Source organism: Prinia subflava, chromosome 8, assembly GCF_021018805.1.
Source record: "Prinia subflava isolate CZ2003 ecotype Zambia chromosome 8, Cam_Psub_1.2, whole genome shotgun sequence".
In the NCBI taxonomy this organism is placed as follows: Eukaryota; Metazoa; Chordata; class Aves; order Passeriformes; family Cisticolidae; genus Prinia; species Prinia subflava.
In genome coordinates this window covers 1,584,824-1,599,634 of record NC_086254.1, presented here as the reverse complement: position 1 = coordinate 1,599,634, position 14,811 = coordinate 1,584,824, and the positions used below count along the sequence as shown (strand labels likewise).

General features: G+C 48.8%; 1 protein-coding gene across 9 annotated transcripts in view; it reads left to right on the top strand.

The window, feature by feature from the left end:
• Window positions 1–14,811, top strand: part of AUTS2 (activator of transcription and developmental regulator AUTS2) — a 777,204-nt gene that overhangs the window by 707,895 nt on the left and 54,498 nt on the right. The window lies entirely within an intron of this gene.

Here is a 14,811-nt window from a genome sequence, read left to right as displayed (position 1 = left end):
TGTTCTGTATGCTTGGTAATTGCTTTGCTTAATATAAAATATAGGCTTTAAATAATGCATTGCCTGCCAGGTCAGAATTAATTTAAATAACAATATTAGGGAATAGTTTATTTTACAAATGGCTTTAATTTAAGCTCATTTAAATAACTGTAAGAGTTTTCAAAATGTTTTAACTTGATTGTTACTCATCAGCTCCATGATAGACGTGGAATTATGAATAGCCAATTTGCACTGCTGACAGTAATAACCAGCCAACGTTTAGTATTCACAGGATAATAGTCATAAACCATGGCTTACTGTGCTGTGTGCTTTCTGTGGAGTTAATAAATGATAGAGAGGGCCACATTTAAATATTCAGTATCCCATTAATTTCTTCCAAACAGCAATCCAAAGACAGAGTGGCTAATGATATAACAGTACATTAAGGGAAAGCTTGCCCTAAATCAGCGGCCGTGAGCTGCTGTGCAGAGCTGGGCCTGCAGCCCTTGTTAGAAAGGCTTTGGGCATCCTTTGGGTGTAATTCTTGTTTTCAGTCTGGTTGGTGTTTTTGCAAGCAGGGTGGAGGGAGCAGCCCCAGGCATGAGTTGCACAAACAAGTATAATTCAAAGCCTTGAAAACGCGTCTGGTTTTTACCCCAGCGTCCTGCTTTTCCCTGGCAGCCCAAGGGAAGTGCCTGGAAAAGGGTGAACTTTCAGCTGTAAACCCAGGGTTTTATCTGGTGGGGTTTGGAACACTCCAGTCAGATTTGACCCGTTCGAAGTTCAGGTGTGTTTTGTTGGCCAGGTGTGGCTTTGCTCAGTGTTTGCCCTGTGTGCTTCTCCCTGGGTTTGGTTTGTTACTCCAGTGAGTCATTCCAGCGTTTCTCTGTGCCTTTTAATTCCACGAAGCTGTGGTGGTTTAACTGGGGACAGAATGTGACCCTGTTACCTTTGGGATTCCCATGCTGATCCTCTGCTGCTTCTGAAGGCTTCTGCTGCATATTGAATTATACCTGGATTTAATTGCGTTATGGATCCATAGTCCTGTTTTTCATGTATTAGCATCCTCTGGAAGTACAGTCTGGATTATTTCTGTGGTCTAACCAGGTTATCTCACTTGGCAAGCGGATTTATCCTTTGTGATTAATGGTGTTTACAGGTTCCCCAGGCCCCTCCGGAGCCTGAGAATAGGTGGCACAGCCCTTAGAAGGGAAGAGCTTCGTGTCTGGAGTGACCCCAGGCCCCCAAACTACATGTGACTGCATCTTTATTTTGCTAATTTGCTGTAAAAAGCCTTGGCATTCGAGCAGCCCTTTCTTGGGGCTGGGCCAGGGCAGGAGAAGCCAGGGTGAATCCACATTCCTGGCGCAGGCCTGTAACCAGGGTGAGGGGCTCCTCTCCTCCCCGGGAGGTGACTGATGAAGAGTAGGCCCCTCTTCCTCTTCCTTTGGTTTTCTTTTTTTGACTCAAACACATTTCCCACATTCTTATTGCTGTTTACTTACGGGGCTTGATTCGTGGCATCCCTTTGGATGTGAATACCCATGCTTGACAGGGAGCCTTTTCTTCCGAGGTACTTTTCTTTGGTGATTTAGTTCCCTTGAAAGGATTAGGGTTTCTTTGTGTAGCCTAAAATCAACATGGGCTTTTCGAAGCTTTGCTTGGGAAACCGTACACAAATAAGCTTTTTAGTTGATGGTAGATTATTCCTTTGCCCCTTATTTCCATCAAAATGGCATCTTTCTTTTCTCCTCCTGAGTTTCCCCTTAAAGCCATATGCTAATTCCTGTTGGTAACATGAATGACAAGGGAGGAATCAATGCAAATCCAGGTGCGGCCAAACTAGGCTGGCTGGTATTTTCTCTTTTTTTTTTTTTTTTTTTTTCCCTTACCCTCTTTTTTTCTTTTTTTTCCACTGGGAGAAAGAGATTAAGGGGAAGGAGAAGGGAAAAAGCATAGGGGACAGTTTTGTCAAAGGGATTAGCATTCAGACTACAAAATATCAGGAAAAGAAGCTCAGAAAAGCTCCCCTGTTTGGAGATAATGTCAGTAATTGCTGCCAGGCAGGTGCTGGGCTCTGTGCCGGCGCTGGGGGGGCTGTTCCTGCTCTGAGTGCCGGCCCTGGGGAGCTGGAGTGCCCGGGGGCTGTCAGTTTGATAAATCCCGAGTTCAAGTTCCCTCTCTGCAGCTCAGGCTGTTCGCTTCCAAGCCAGCTCTTCCCCACTGTGTTGTCCACGGCTGCTTTTGCCAAAGGCAATAAAACTCACTGGTAAGAAAGGTCAGATTTGCATTGGGTAAATCATGATGAAACCTTCCAAGCTGCCAGGCTGGGAGGGCTGGACTCCTCTTGGGTGTCCCACAGACACCTGTGTCTCACGCACTGCTTGGGGTTTTCTTGCCTTTTTTTCTTATTTTTTTTAGTGTTATTCATAACTGAAGTAACAGAAATTATGGCAGTAATGTATTTACGGAGCAGGTACAAATCCTGAGGCATTTTACATCTCATGTATACATTTTGTCCCCTTTCTGTCATTTCATTGTGGACTTCAAGGCTTAAGATGTGCTCGGGGTCAAGGAGTGATAGATTAGTGTGGATGTGTAAAAACACTAGGAATTTAAAAAATCCAGAGCCGAGTGGAATCCCCCCCAACCCTCTCTAGAAGAGCTGGTGAAACCCCTTGAGGAGAAGTCTCTGAGCTCCCTTTGAGGACTTGGCTGCCCTTGGAGCTGAATGGAAAGGTGCATCACTGAAACTAGAAGGGTGCTGTGAGCTTTGGGGGCAGCCAGTGGATGTTGGGGTCCCTCAGGGCTGGGAGTCGGAGCCGAGCGATAGAAAGGGTTGTGGGGTTCCCCTGTCACCTCCACACTGCCACTCCAGAGGTCCCCAGCCCTCGGTGTGTCTGCAGGGCTGGGAATTTGGGAGGGATGGAGCTGGGTCCCCAGAGCAGGAGTTCCTGTAGCTGCCACTGAATGAGTGGTGCCTGGTCGTGAGTCAGGGCCCTGCATTCCTTGGCTCTGGCAGGAACACCTCGTAATGCTTAAATTGCCCAGGGAGATGATTCCCTTGGGAAACCAGGTGGCTGTGCTGGGAGATGAGCACCCAAGGCTCTGGGCCCTTGGTGATGTTTGACAAAGGAGCTGTCAGTGTCTGAATAAATGAGCTGGGGGAGAGCACCCCCCCCTGCAGCTCCTGCTCTCCCTTCCTTGCTCCCTGCGGGATGGCCCTTCCAGTTGGGATTGCTGCTTGTAGTCTGTCACTGAGGGAACAGGACTGCCCCACACCCTCTGAGAGTTCCACCTCAGCACCATTAATCCCAGCCAGAGTACAGGGTTTGTTTGTGAATTTTTGTAACATGACTTCTCGGCGTAATTAAATTCCATTATCTCTCAATAATTTAAATACACACATCTGAAGCTGCAGAGCAGGCAGCTCCTACTATGACTGTGTGGTTCATTTATGTTAACTCCCTCCTACATACCCTTGGAAAACAGCTTTTCCTGAAGGGAGAAATGAGTCCCAAAGTGGTGAAGTTTTCATTTGTGCTGTATATTGAAGTTTGCCTTTGATCACAAGCACAATTGGGCTGTTAGAGCTTTTTATGTTCAAATTGTTTACAGGATGTTCATGTAAAGTTTATGAATCCTTCTGCTGCATGGCACCACCAGCTGTCAGGGAAATATTTATACTCTCAGCTGGAGGTAGATCAAGGCATCTGGGTTAGGAGGCTTCACTGGTGGCTGAAATACCAGTCAGATCAGGCCCTGGCTTTTGACGTGGTTCTACAGCAATATCCTGCCCTAGAAAAAACAGGAATGTTGTTTCTCCCCTTGGCTTCTGCGGTGAAGCATTTCTTGAGGATCCTCTACAACATCTGTTTCTGTAAACAGGCAGGGAGCTGGAGCTGACAATTCCTTCCCTGCTGATCCCTTCACAGGAGATCCTTGGCTGTGGAGAGGTGCTCTCATTCTTGAGTAAACCATCCCACGGCATCTGGAGTTGGATGGAAGTGGATCCAGTGCTCTGCAGGCAGCACATGAGCGGTGTTAACGTGGTCAGTGTGCCAGAGGACTGCTGGGGCTGCCTCCCTCCCTTCCAGGCTCGGGAGGAATCCCCAGAACATCCTCACTCTCTTGGGGTGTGTTCTCAGCCTCGCTTGCAGTTTTTGGGGTGGCTGTTCCCTGCTGCCTCCTCTTCCCTGCTCTCAGAGCTCTGGAGCAGCCCCAGCATCGCAGGGAACTGGCCCCAGGCCAGCAAACCTCGGGCACTGCTGAATCATCCCAGATGTCTGGGTTTGTGGCAGTTCTGATGTGACCCCCACAAGTGACATCCTGACAGTGGTGTCTCCTTGCCTTTCTGGCAGAGGCTTCCCTGGCGGCTTTGAATCACTGGTTTGCTGGCGTTTTGTGGGTTTCAAATGCCTTTTCAGTATTTTCCATGTGGAAGTTCAGTGTCTCATTAGGGAGAGGGTGAGCACTGGAAAAAGCAAAAGTTTGGAGAGCCTGGGTTTCTGGTACCCCTGAGTTAGATTAGAAGAGCTGCTGGGTCACTTCACTCTTGACTTGCGAGTGAAGCAAAGAAGAAGGTTGATAAATGTCTTGAGATGATGCTTTGTTCTGCTGCACAAAAGAGTGAGGCAGCTATTCCTGTGCCAGGGAGGCTTCATCTGAGCTAGGAATTTGTTCACAGCATCCCTTATGGCTGTGCCTCTGAAGCACAAACCACCCTGCTCCAGTCCTGCTCCTTTCCATGCCCTTTTCTACGTGCTGGTGGTTTTTTGGCTGGACTGTGGCTGCCAGCTGAACTGTGGGGTGCCAGGGCTGTTCTGCACCTGCAGGAAAAGGTTGCTGGATAATGTGATGTGCCCAGAGGGGCAGGTGAAAATCTGAGGTAGCCTCTTCCAAAAATTTCAGATTCTTAAGTTGTTAAACTTATAAAACAGGAGCCTGTCAAGGCTTCACAGGTAGCTTTTAAGTTAGTAATTCAAAATAAAAGCAGAAAGCAGCCAACATGGTACAAGCAGCTGAAGGCATTGGCTTTTCCTGACCAACACAGCAGAGAGAGAAGCTGGAGGTGTTGTTCTGGGCATCCCTGCCCCTTCGGGCTGGGATCAAGTGTCCTTTGTGGTCAGCTGGTGATCACATGCCCACAGGAGTTCATTTAAGGCTATGGATTTTTGTAAAGTCGAGCTATTCTGGACTAGGGAGCAAAGTGGCAATGTTTGCTCACACAATTGAGTCTAATATGGGCGGAATATTTGTTTTGTAGATTAGCCTATATTTGATTTTCTCAAAAATTACATCAGTGTTGGGCTGTAAAATTGTGCTAATTGGTTCAAAAGAAGGTGGAAAAAATTCTTGGGATAGGAGTGTTTTGGTGACAGAGATCCTGCCTTGCCATACCTGTGGTTGGGGGAGTCCAGGCTGGAGGCTGCTGTGAGATTTGGTGAGTGGAGCATCCTGCAGACCTCCCCTATCTGGCCTGCTGTTAGTCTCTCTTGTAATAAAATGTTATTTTCTCTGAAAATGTATGTTTATTTAACTAGGTCTCTTTTTGCTTCACAATCTGGATTCCATTCAGTCAGTTACCACTCCAATTAACTAACAATTATTTAACATTAACAGTAATTACAGACGCCAGTTAAGCGCCTACAGATGTCAACTGTTAGCTTTGTACCTAATCACTCAATGAAATGGAGAAAGTTCAACAAACATCAATTAGCCAAGCAATTAGTATGAGGTAGGAAAGAGCATGTTATCATGTGTGAGCTGATTCAATTTATTTTATTTTGTCAGTAAAACACACACAGGCAGACAAGCAGCAATAAGTTGCTGAGATTAGATAAAGCTGTATTGTTTTGCTGCTTATACAAGATTTTTTTTCCCCCTTCTGCTCTCTCCCTTACATAGCTTCACTGAGCTTTGCCAGGCATTTGTTATCTTATCAAGTGCATTTCATTTCCACTGGAAAAGCACAGCAATGTCACAGCAGAGAGGCCACGTTTCCATCAGGTGTCACCTGAGCAGAGCCACTCCTGCCAGGAGGCTCAGCCTGGCACTGGGTTTGACCCGGGTTTAACCCAGGAGTTAGGCCAAGGACACCCCACGAGGGATCTGTGGCTGTGGGTAGTGCTGGGCAGTGGGAGCTCCTTCACTGGATTTGTCATTTAGTGTTGGTTCTGGATGGGCTCTGGTTCCACAGCCCCTTGCCTGGGTTGTGGGGGGACACAGGGCACCCCCAGGGCACAGCTGGCACAGGGCATTCCCAGGACGTGCCACTGTCACCCCCAGCCCTGGAGGGGAGCAGCAGTGCCTCCAGCAGCACCCTGGGATGTTGTGGGGATTGTGTGCCCTGCGTGGCTCAAAAATAAAATAAAAAAAAGAAGGAATGGCCATAAATTAAATTTACCTTTAACTTTACTTACTTTACGTAAGGAGAAGTGGTTGATTCCCAGCCACCATCCCACCTGCACCACCAGCCTCTCTTCTAGGGTGGTTTGGAGTCAGGGGAGCTGTGCAGAATGTGCTGAGGGTGAGGCTGTGGGGTGCAGGGATTGCCAGGCTTCCCAAACACCCTGCTGGGCCACCAACCCTCCAGGTCACCTCTGAGCCCTCCTCCCGCAGGATCTAATGCCTCCTCACTTGGCACAATTACACAGCCTGAGCAAGGGCTGTTAGACAGCTACTGAAATCTAAAAAAGAAAAAGCACCCCAAAATATCCCATGTCCTACAATCATGACACTCTGCATGTCAGTAGGAGTTTTGTAGGGGCATCTACAGGAATTGTGGGGTTTTTCCTTTTTTTTGGGGGGGTGTGGTTTTTTTAATAAAGTCTTAAGAGGTGCTTAAAACCAAAGCAAAAAGGCTTTTTTTTCCCTTAGAGTTCTCAACTGTCCCCCAAACAAGAATGCCTTTTGTCTTCAAAAGGTTGGACAGGGTTTGGAGCAGCGAGGTCTGGTGGAAGTGTCCCTGTCCACAGCAGGGGCTGGAATGAGATGAGATTTAAGGTCCCTTCCAACCCATACCATTCATGATTAATCACCACCCTGATGTATTTTAAATTTTCTCCACACAAAACGATCCCACAAAGTCAGATGTTATTTTATCATGCAGACTGCCCACAAAAGCCCATGAAGTTCTATGAATTAGTTGTTGTTTCCAAAGTGTGGGAATAGGAGTGGAGAACCACAGCCAGATCTCACTGCTGCTTTCCAAAATCTCAGCTTTTTTTTTTTTTCCTAGAAAAACACAGTCTGAACATGTAAAGAAACTCTTCAGTGTATGACCTGAGTGCAATAATATTTGTCTGAGTAGGCAGAAAAACTGAAATCAAGCTTCCCAGTGAGAGCTGCCATGTTCCTTCTGGTGGCAAAGAAGACTTTGTGAAGGATGAAACTTTAATCTGGTGAATTTTTAGCTTTCTCAGGGGCCAGAGTATCCAATGGAAAAGGCAGGGCCTGGTCACGAAGGGACGCTGTGAGTCTCAGGAGATGGAGGGGCTTGTGAGGGAGCATTTCTGGGCTCAGGGGGCAGAGTAAACACACCCTGGTTTGTCCTTGTGTAGGCTTCAGCTCAGTGTCGTTCTTCCTTGCTCCACTGGCTTCCAACCCTTGTTAACACCCAGCATTTACTGGAGTGTTTAGCGGGATGAGAGCCACAGGAATAAATCCTGGGGCACCCTGGCGACTCTCAGCCACCCAGGATCACTGAGATTTCCTTTTTTTGTTATCCCTGCTGGCTGTTGGCGAATGAGGGGGACTCAAGCCCCTTTTGCTGTCCCTGTCCCAGCAGATCCCTTTCTCTTCCCCACCTGGCTGCTGCCCGGGCTTTGGGCACCAAAGTTGGGTGGTGTAAGCTGTGTGATTTCTCACCAGAAACCCAAACACAGCCAAAAAAATTTTTTTAAAAATGAGGGTAATTTTGCAGGTGAGTTACTCAAGTGAAATATGGGGTGGGAGGAGGCAGAGCCTGGGCAGAAGGGCTGGAGGAGCAGCCCAGAGTGAGGACACAGCTTCGGGTGCCATCAGCCCTTGTGCTGGTGTTGTCCAGTGCATTCAGTCACTCAGTGTAAGAGATTCTGTTTGCCAGGCTGGATGGGACTGGCTGAGAGAGGCCTCAAGTGTCTGAAAGGGCCTTGCACAGTATTCAAGTGGTTTAAAAAAGCCAATATCAATGTATACTTAGAAAGTGGCAAACAAAGGAGCAGATAAACTGAGTGAAGTGCCCTTTAGAGCAGTTAATGGCCTTGACTTACATGTGCCGGGAGCTGGGAGGGGGCTCCTTCTGTGAATTATCACAGAACTGCAGAATCCCAGAAGGGTCTGGGTTGGAAGGGACCTCAAAACTCACTCCATTCCCAACCCCTGCCATGGGCAGGGACACCTGCCCCTGTCCCAGGCTGCTCCAAGCCCCAATGTCCAGCCTGGCCTTGGGCATTGCCAGGGATCCAGGGCAGCCAGAGCTTCTCTGGGCACCCTGTGCCAGGGCCTGCCCACCCTCCCAGGGAAGAATTTCTAAGATAAAAATTTTGTTTCCAAGAAACCTTCTTTTTTTTTTTTTTCTTTTTTTTCTTTTTTTTCTTTTTTTTTTTTTTTTTGAGCTGAAGACCTCTATTTGCTAAGGCTGTTTAGAGTGGGACCAGGAGAGATTTTACAAATCCAGCAGCACAAGACCCCAATCCCACCACAGCTGCAGTCTGTGTTAGTGCAGCAGAATTTCCCCTGGCACTTGAAATCCTGGCTCAAGGGACACTCACAGCTTGCCCTGAGCCCTCCAGAGCCACTGATTTACTCCAGTATGCTGTTCACAGTCAGAGGAGCTCCCCAAACCTCCTGTTCCCCCCTCACCTGCAGTGATTCAAAAGTCATGCACAGCATGGGCCAAACCACCTTCCCCAGCCCCTGTGGGAACCTCTCCTGGGTCTCTTGGTGCACTGAGGGTCCTTCATGGGGTTTCACAAACATTGGGGGGTCTGGAGAACTGGGGCCACCTGGGCCAGCTCAGGCTGTGGTGAGGGAGATGGGGAAGAACTGGGGAAGAACCTGGGAAGAGGGATGAGGTGAAAATGCTGCTGAGCTCCCACAGCCATTTGCTGTAGTTCCCAAATACTTCAAGTTAGTGGGCACTTTTGGAAATTAGAGGCAAAGGAATTTGAGTGGCTGGTAATAGAAAACAGCTGCTGCAGAGCAAGCTGGGTCCTAAGGAAAAATGACTCCATGGAAATGGGTCTGCCAAGTAATAAAGCCACAAATAAATACTTAGTTCATTTACTAGGTTGTTGGTCCCATAAGCACTGAAACTTCATTTATTAAGAGAAGCAGCGTTTAAAAATCAAAAGCAGATGAGCAAGGCCTTGGTTTTGCTGCTGCTGGCTGGGTTTGTTGCTGGGGTTGTGTGCCTGGAGCCTGTGCAGCTTTGAGCAGGTGTGGGAGCTGCCTGGGGACCTCAGCACCAGTTTGTTCTGTCCTGTGATAATAACTGCTGGGATTTTTCTTTTCTCCTTGCCCATGCTGCTGAGATAAATGATTACTAAAATCTGACTTCGGCAGTTTTTCAGCGCCTGCTGCCCCTGGGGGTGGGTGGAAGCTGTGCCAGGAGCAGAGTGCCTGCTGTGCAGCTCAGCCTCAGGGGTGGGTCAGTTTGGAACTACAAGTGCCAGCTCTCCTGGCAGCCTGGGGCAGCACAAAGAGACTGCTGTCATTAAGGGAATTGCTCTCCCGAGGCAGTTGATCCTCAGGTATTTTGGTTAGGGAGGCAGGGAGACATTTCAGGCTGTGATAGATGGAAAGTCTGATCCTGAGTTTCTGACATTCCCTGAGAGAGAACAGCTGGAATGTTTCGTCTTCCATCTGATTGCATCTAGGAGAGCTTCTTTAGGTACTGTTCTTCAGGTTCTCCTGATGATCTTCCTGAGGTCTAAACAGGTCTTACATAGCTCTATTGTGGAAGAAGTGGGGTGAACTCCTGGGCTCTCACCTCATCTCTTCATCAGGAGAGGCAGAGGAATGATCTTGGTCTTCATTCTGGTCTTCTTTCACTGCCAGAAGTTCAGCCTTGTGTTTCTAACTCCCAGTCAAGTGGGTGTTGATTTGAAGGTGAGGAGCGTTGCTGTATGAATAAACAGCCTCCAGAGCCTTTGGGATCTGGGAAAGATTTACCATGTGGGTGGAAAGATGGAAAGCAGTCAGGGTTTTGGAAGGAGCAGTGTGGAAGGGTTGTGCCAGGTTCTCTGAATTCAGGGATGAGAGCATGCTCGGGAGCAATTCCAGCAATCCTGGAACACCAGGTTCAGCCTCTCCCCACGCCAGGAGGAATCCCAGGGCTGCATCAGACACATTTAAAGCTGCTCCAGCCAGAGTCATGTTCAAGGCTGGTTCTTGAGCAACCAGCTCATTATAACCCAGCTGATACTTGAACAGTCTGGCTGCAGACAGGGTGAGCAACCCCCAGAATACACCAGAAAGTGCCTGTAGTGGTCAGAGGGATGAGCTCACACTGGCTCTGGGGATGTCCCTGTGCCTGTGCAGCTGTAAGGTGAGGGCCGTGGGTTGGAGACAGACACACGGCACAGAAATCTCTCAAGTTCTGAGCAACAGCCTGGATTGATTGTTCCAGGCTCCTTTGTATAGTGAGTTTGAATTTCCCAGGCCTGGGAAGCCAGCTGGTTGGGAATCTCTGCAGCACCCAGCTCTCTGGCCAGTGTTGTGTCTGCATCCAGGGCTTAGGGGGGATTGGCTGAGCTCTTTGTTCCTCATGGGACTTCTGGAACAAGCCAGGTCAGCCCAGTTGGGTCTGCTGTGATCAGACTCCTTGTGTCCAGCTGCAGACCAGCTGCCCATTGCTGCATGCAGCAAGAGGTGCTGTCATCTGCAGCCAGCCCTCAGCCACAGCCGTGAGCAAACAGCTCCTGTGAACCGCTCGGCCCGGGCTCCAAGAGAAATCACAACCTTTGGGTACAGAACCTCATCCTTGACCACTTGAAAGGGTAAAGCCAAACCAACCGGCTCTATGGATTGAATTAGAAAAGTCTTATTTCTGCATTGCAGAGGTATTTTTTCTTGTCTTACAGCTATTTTCAATGCTGGGGGTCAGTGTTCCTTCCTAAAAGTTGGCTGTTGTACCTGCTCTTGTATTTCCCCAGTGGTTTCTCTAGATATGTTATGCCCAAATGAGTGACCTATGAATCTGTACTTGCAAGGTGCTCATCTCCTAGAGGTAGGTGTATCTGCATAAATATTTTACAAAAATAAGTATCTTCTTAAGGTGACCCTCTGGAAGTGTCCAAGGCCTGGCTGGGTGGGGCTTGGGGCAAGCTGGTCTAGTGGGGAGGATGTCCCGAGGAAGGCGGGTTGGAATGAGATGAACTTTGAGGTCTTTTCCAACCCAGCCCATTCTGTGATTCTGTAAAAGATCATGGCCCAATGGTGCCCTCAGATGCTGTCTGCACTTCCTGTGATGCAGACAGGCTGTGACGTCGAGTTTGGGTGGATAAAGCCCAGTTTGGTCAGTGAGACAGGTCAGAACCTCTTCCCACGGATGGTGCCCGTGGGTGCCCTCTGCAGAGCCCGGTGCAGTGCCAGGGGTGTTTGGGGCTCCGTGCCTGTGGCACCATGCACTGAGCAGTCCATGGACACCACGGGCACCCAGACAGCAGCAGACAGGACCTGTGCCCTCCCCTCGTGCTGCTCAGCTCTCTCCCTGCCTTTGGCACCCTGTGAGCTGCCTGGGGGGTGAGGGGCCTCGACTGAGCTGTTTCTCTGTCTGCTTCTGGATCTGCTCTCTTGTCTGATGCTGACTCTGTCTGAAGTTACCACTCCACAGAGCACCTCTGGCCCTGTTTGCACAGCCCCTCACTCTGTGCACGCCAGGCCCACGGCCAGCACTTGTGGGAATCACTGTAATACAATTAAATGGTGATAACAATCATCTGGCAAGCTGTTCCACTTGTCTGGAAAGGGCTGGGCAATATGTGCATGTGGGACAAGTCTGTGCATCTTTTGAATTAATAAAAAAATTAAGTTTGTTGACAATCCAGCCTGCAGTAAATTAGCATCTTGCTTAAATAGCTGACAACTTGAAGAAGGGGGTTGGTGTTTTAATACTTAAGCTTGTTTTCTCTGTCTTCACATGCCCTGTCCAGCATCTCCTCTTACTCAAATAACCTAATTGCTCTCCAGCTTTTCAACAGCACATCAGCTCAGTGCCTTGCTGCCAAGGTGGTTGTGCACCCTAAGGCCTCATTATGTTTTGCCACTCTATTGGGGCCAAAAATAACTTGACAATACCTGCTCGATACGCAGGTCTCTCAGCGACAAACAGATAATTGGGTGAAGCAAACCCTAAGCACAGCGAGCTGCCCCAGCGCTGGTGATGACAGCCACCACGCTTCAGGGAGTGCTGGGACGCAGGGACAGCTGGGGGTGGTGTGTGGCATCTCCTCATCAGCACAGGGCAGGTCATTGCCATTTTCCTGCTGGCAACTTGGAACAAAGGCTTAACAAAGGCATTTGAAGAAGTAATAATTAAAAAACAGTGGCACTCACACACTGTCATCCTTGGGGGTCTGTGGATTTGACAGGAAGTGATTGATCTTCACCTTTTAGTCTGATATTCTAATTAATTTAAATTAAAAATTAAAGCTCTGCATACTTATAATTTAGATTAGCTAGTAACTTGTCTCTAATGATGGTTTTGATTGCTTTGGCAGTTTACACAAAGGCAAGGAAACCTCTTGTGTTTGGGGTGTGTTAACGTGTCCTGGGAAGGCAGCAGTGTCCCCAGCAGGACAGTCCCTTTGGGGCAGTCCCTGTGCTGCAGCCCTTGAGGTCACTGGGCTGTGCCAGCACAGGGGCACAGTCCCACACCCTCGGGGGTGCTGGGTGCTGCCCTTCTCCACAGCAGCACAGCCCCAGCCCTGCTCTGCTCACCCTCCTGGCACAGCCCAAATCCCCCAGGGCTCCAGGGTGTCCAGGAAAATACCCTGGAGCCCTGGACTGCACAGCTGGGTCTGACAGGACACAGGGAATGGCTTCAAACTGAAGAAGGGCAGGGATGGGTGGGATATTGGGAAGAAGTTCTCCGTGTGAGGGTGGGCAGGCCCTGGCACAGGGTGCCCAGAGCAGCTGTGGCTGCCCCTGGATCCCTGGCAGTGCCCAAGGTCAGGTTGGACACTGGGGCTTGGAGCAGCCTGGCACAGTGGGAGGTGTCCCTGCCATGGCAGGGGTGGGACTTGATGATCTTTAAGGTCCCTTCCAACCCAAATCTTTTGGGGTTCTCTGAGTAGCTGATATTGCTAATCCTCTGTGACATAGTGGATAAAATAAAATGGCCAATCTCACAAGTGTGTGAGAGATTCTGAAACCTGACATTTCCTGGCACTGCTCCTTTTTAAGCGGTTTAAAACTCCTTTTTTGTGCTTGTGAGTGAGTAGCAGGTTGGGATTTTCAGCCAGGTCAGTCCCAGTGTGTGCCCAGGTGGGGAATGAGGATGTTCCTGTTCCTGTGGCTGTTTGCTGTGCTCAGGCAGGCAGTGTTGGTAAGCAGAGCATGGGGAAGAGAGGGGCAAGCAGGACTGTGATGTTACTGGAAGTGATTCAGAAAGATGCTCCGGGGGAGATGTTACTTGTTTTGGCAAAGAATCTCTAGCATTTTTCTGCAATGTTTTATGATTCTTCTGCTGCTAGCAGTCAGAACGAGGAGTGGCCAAAAAATCCAGGGCAGCTATGGAAACTTCAAAGCTCAGGGATCAGCCTAGTTTGTGGGTAAAAGCTTGCTTTCAGAATTTACGTGTTCATGTTGCTTATTTTAGTAAACATATTATGGATAAAGTAATTTTCAAATGCAAACAGGAGACAGGGAATAGGATTCTGTCTTTGAGCTGATTCTTCAGGAAATGATAATCAGACTTGAGCAGTCTCCATTTGAATATTTCAGTTTTATTTGCTTTCCTTTGGCTAACCATGGAACTTAAGCACTGCTTAAAACCCAGAGTTTATCACTGGGCTTTCATTTTCTCTCTGCAACTTAAACTTTGCCCTTTGTAGATGGAGTGAATCCATTCTGTTGGGCTGTGGTTTTCATATGGGAAAAGCACACAGAGAACTTGCTCTGACAGGCAGAAGGTAAATGATTTCCCTACATCTGAGGCAGGTTAGACTGTTTTTCTTTAAAAAAAGAAAGAAATTGCTTATACTCTATTTACCTTTTCCCCTGAGGAGTAAACGGGAGGTGGAGGCAGCACATACTTTCTGACACGGTGTGTTTGAGACTTCTTGCAACAACACCACAGCAGCCAGGAGCGAATTTCCTGAGGGTGGTTTGCTGATGGACGTGCTGAACCTTGCCTTGACAACAGGCACATTCCTGGGATTTCATGCACCAGGAGCTGTGGTGTGGAATGGGAGCTGCATGGAGCAATAATTCGCATTTATTGTGCAGATAAGGAACAAACAGTGACAGGATGGGAACTGCTTGTGTTTGAGTACAGGACTTGAAAGGTTGGGATGAGTCCAGAGGAGGCCATGAAGGTGCTCCAAGGGCTGGAGCTGCTCTGCTGTGAGGAAAGGCTGAGAGAGTTGGGGCTGTTGGCAAAGAGGAGGCTCTGGAATGACCTCACTGTGGCCTTCCAGTGACTGAGGGGGCTCCAGGAGAGCTGGAGTGGGACTGGAGACAGGGCTTGGAGAGACAGGACACAGGGAATGGCTTCCCACTGCCAGAGGGCAGGGATGGATGGGATATTGGGAGGGAATTGTTCCCTGGCAGAGGGGGGATGCCCTGGCACAGCCACAGCTGCCCCTGGATCCCTGGCAGTGCCCAAGGCCAGGCTGGACAGGACTT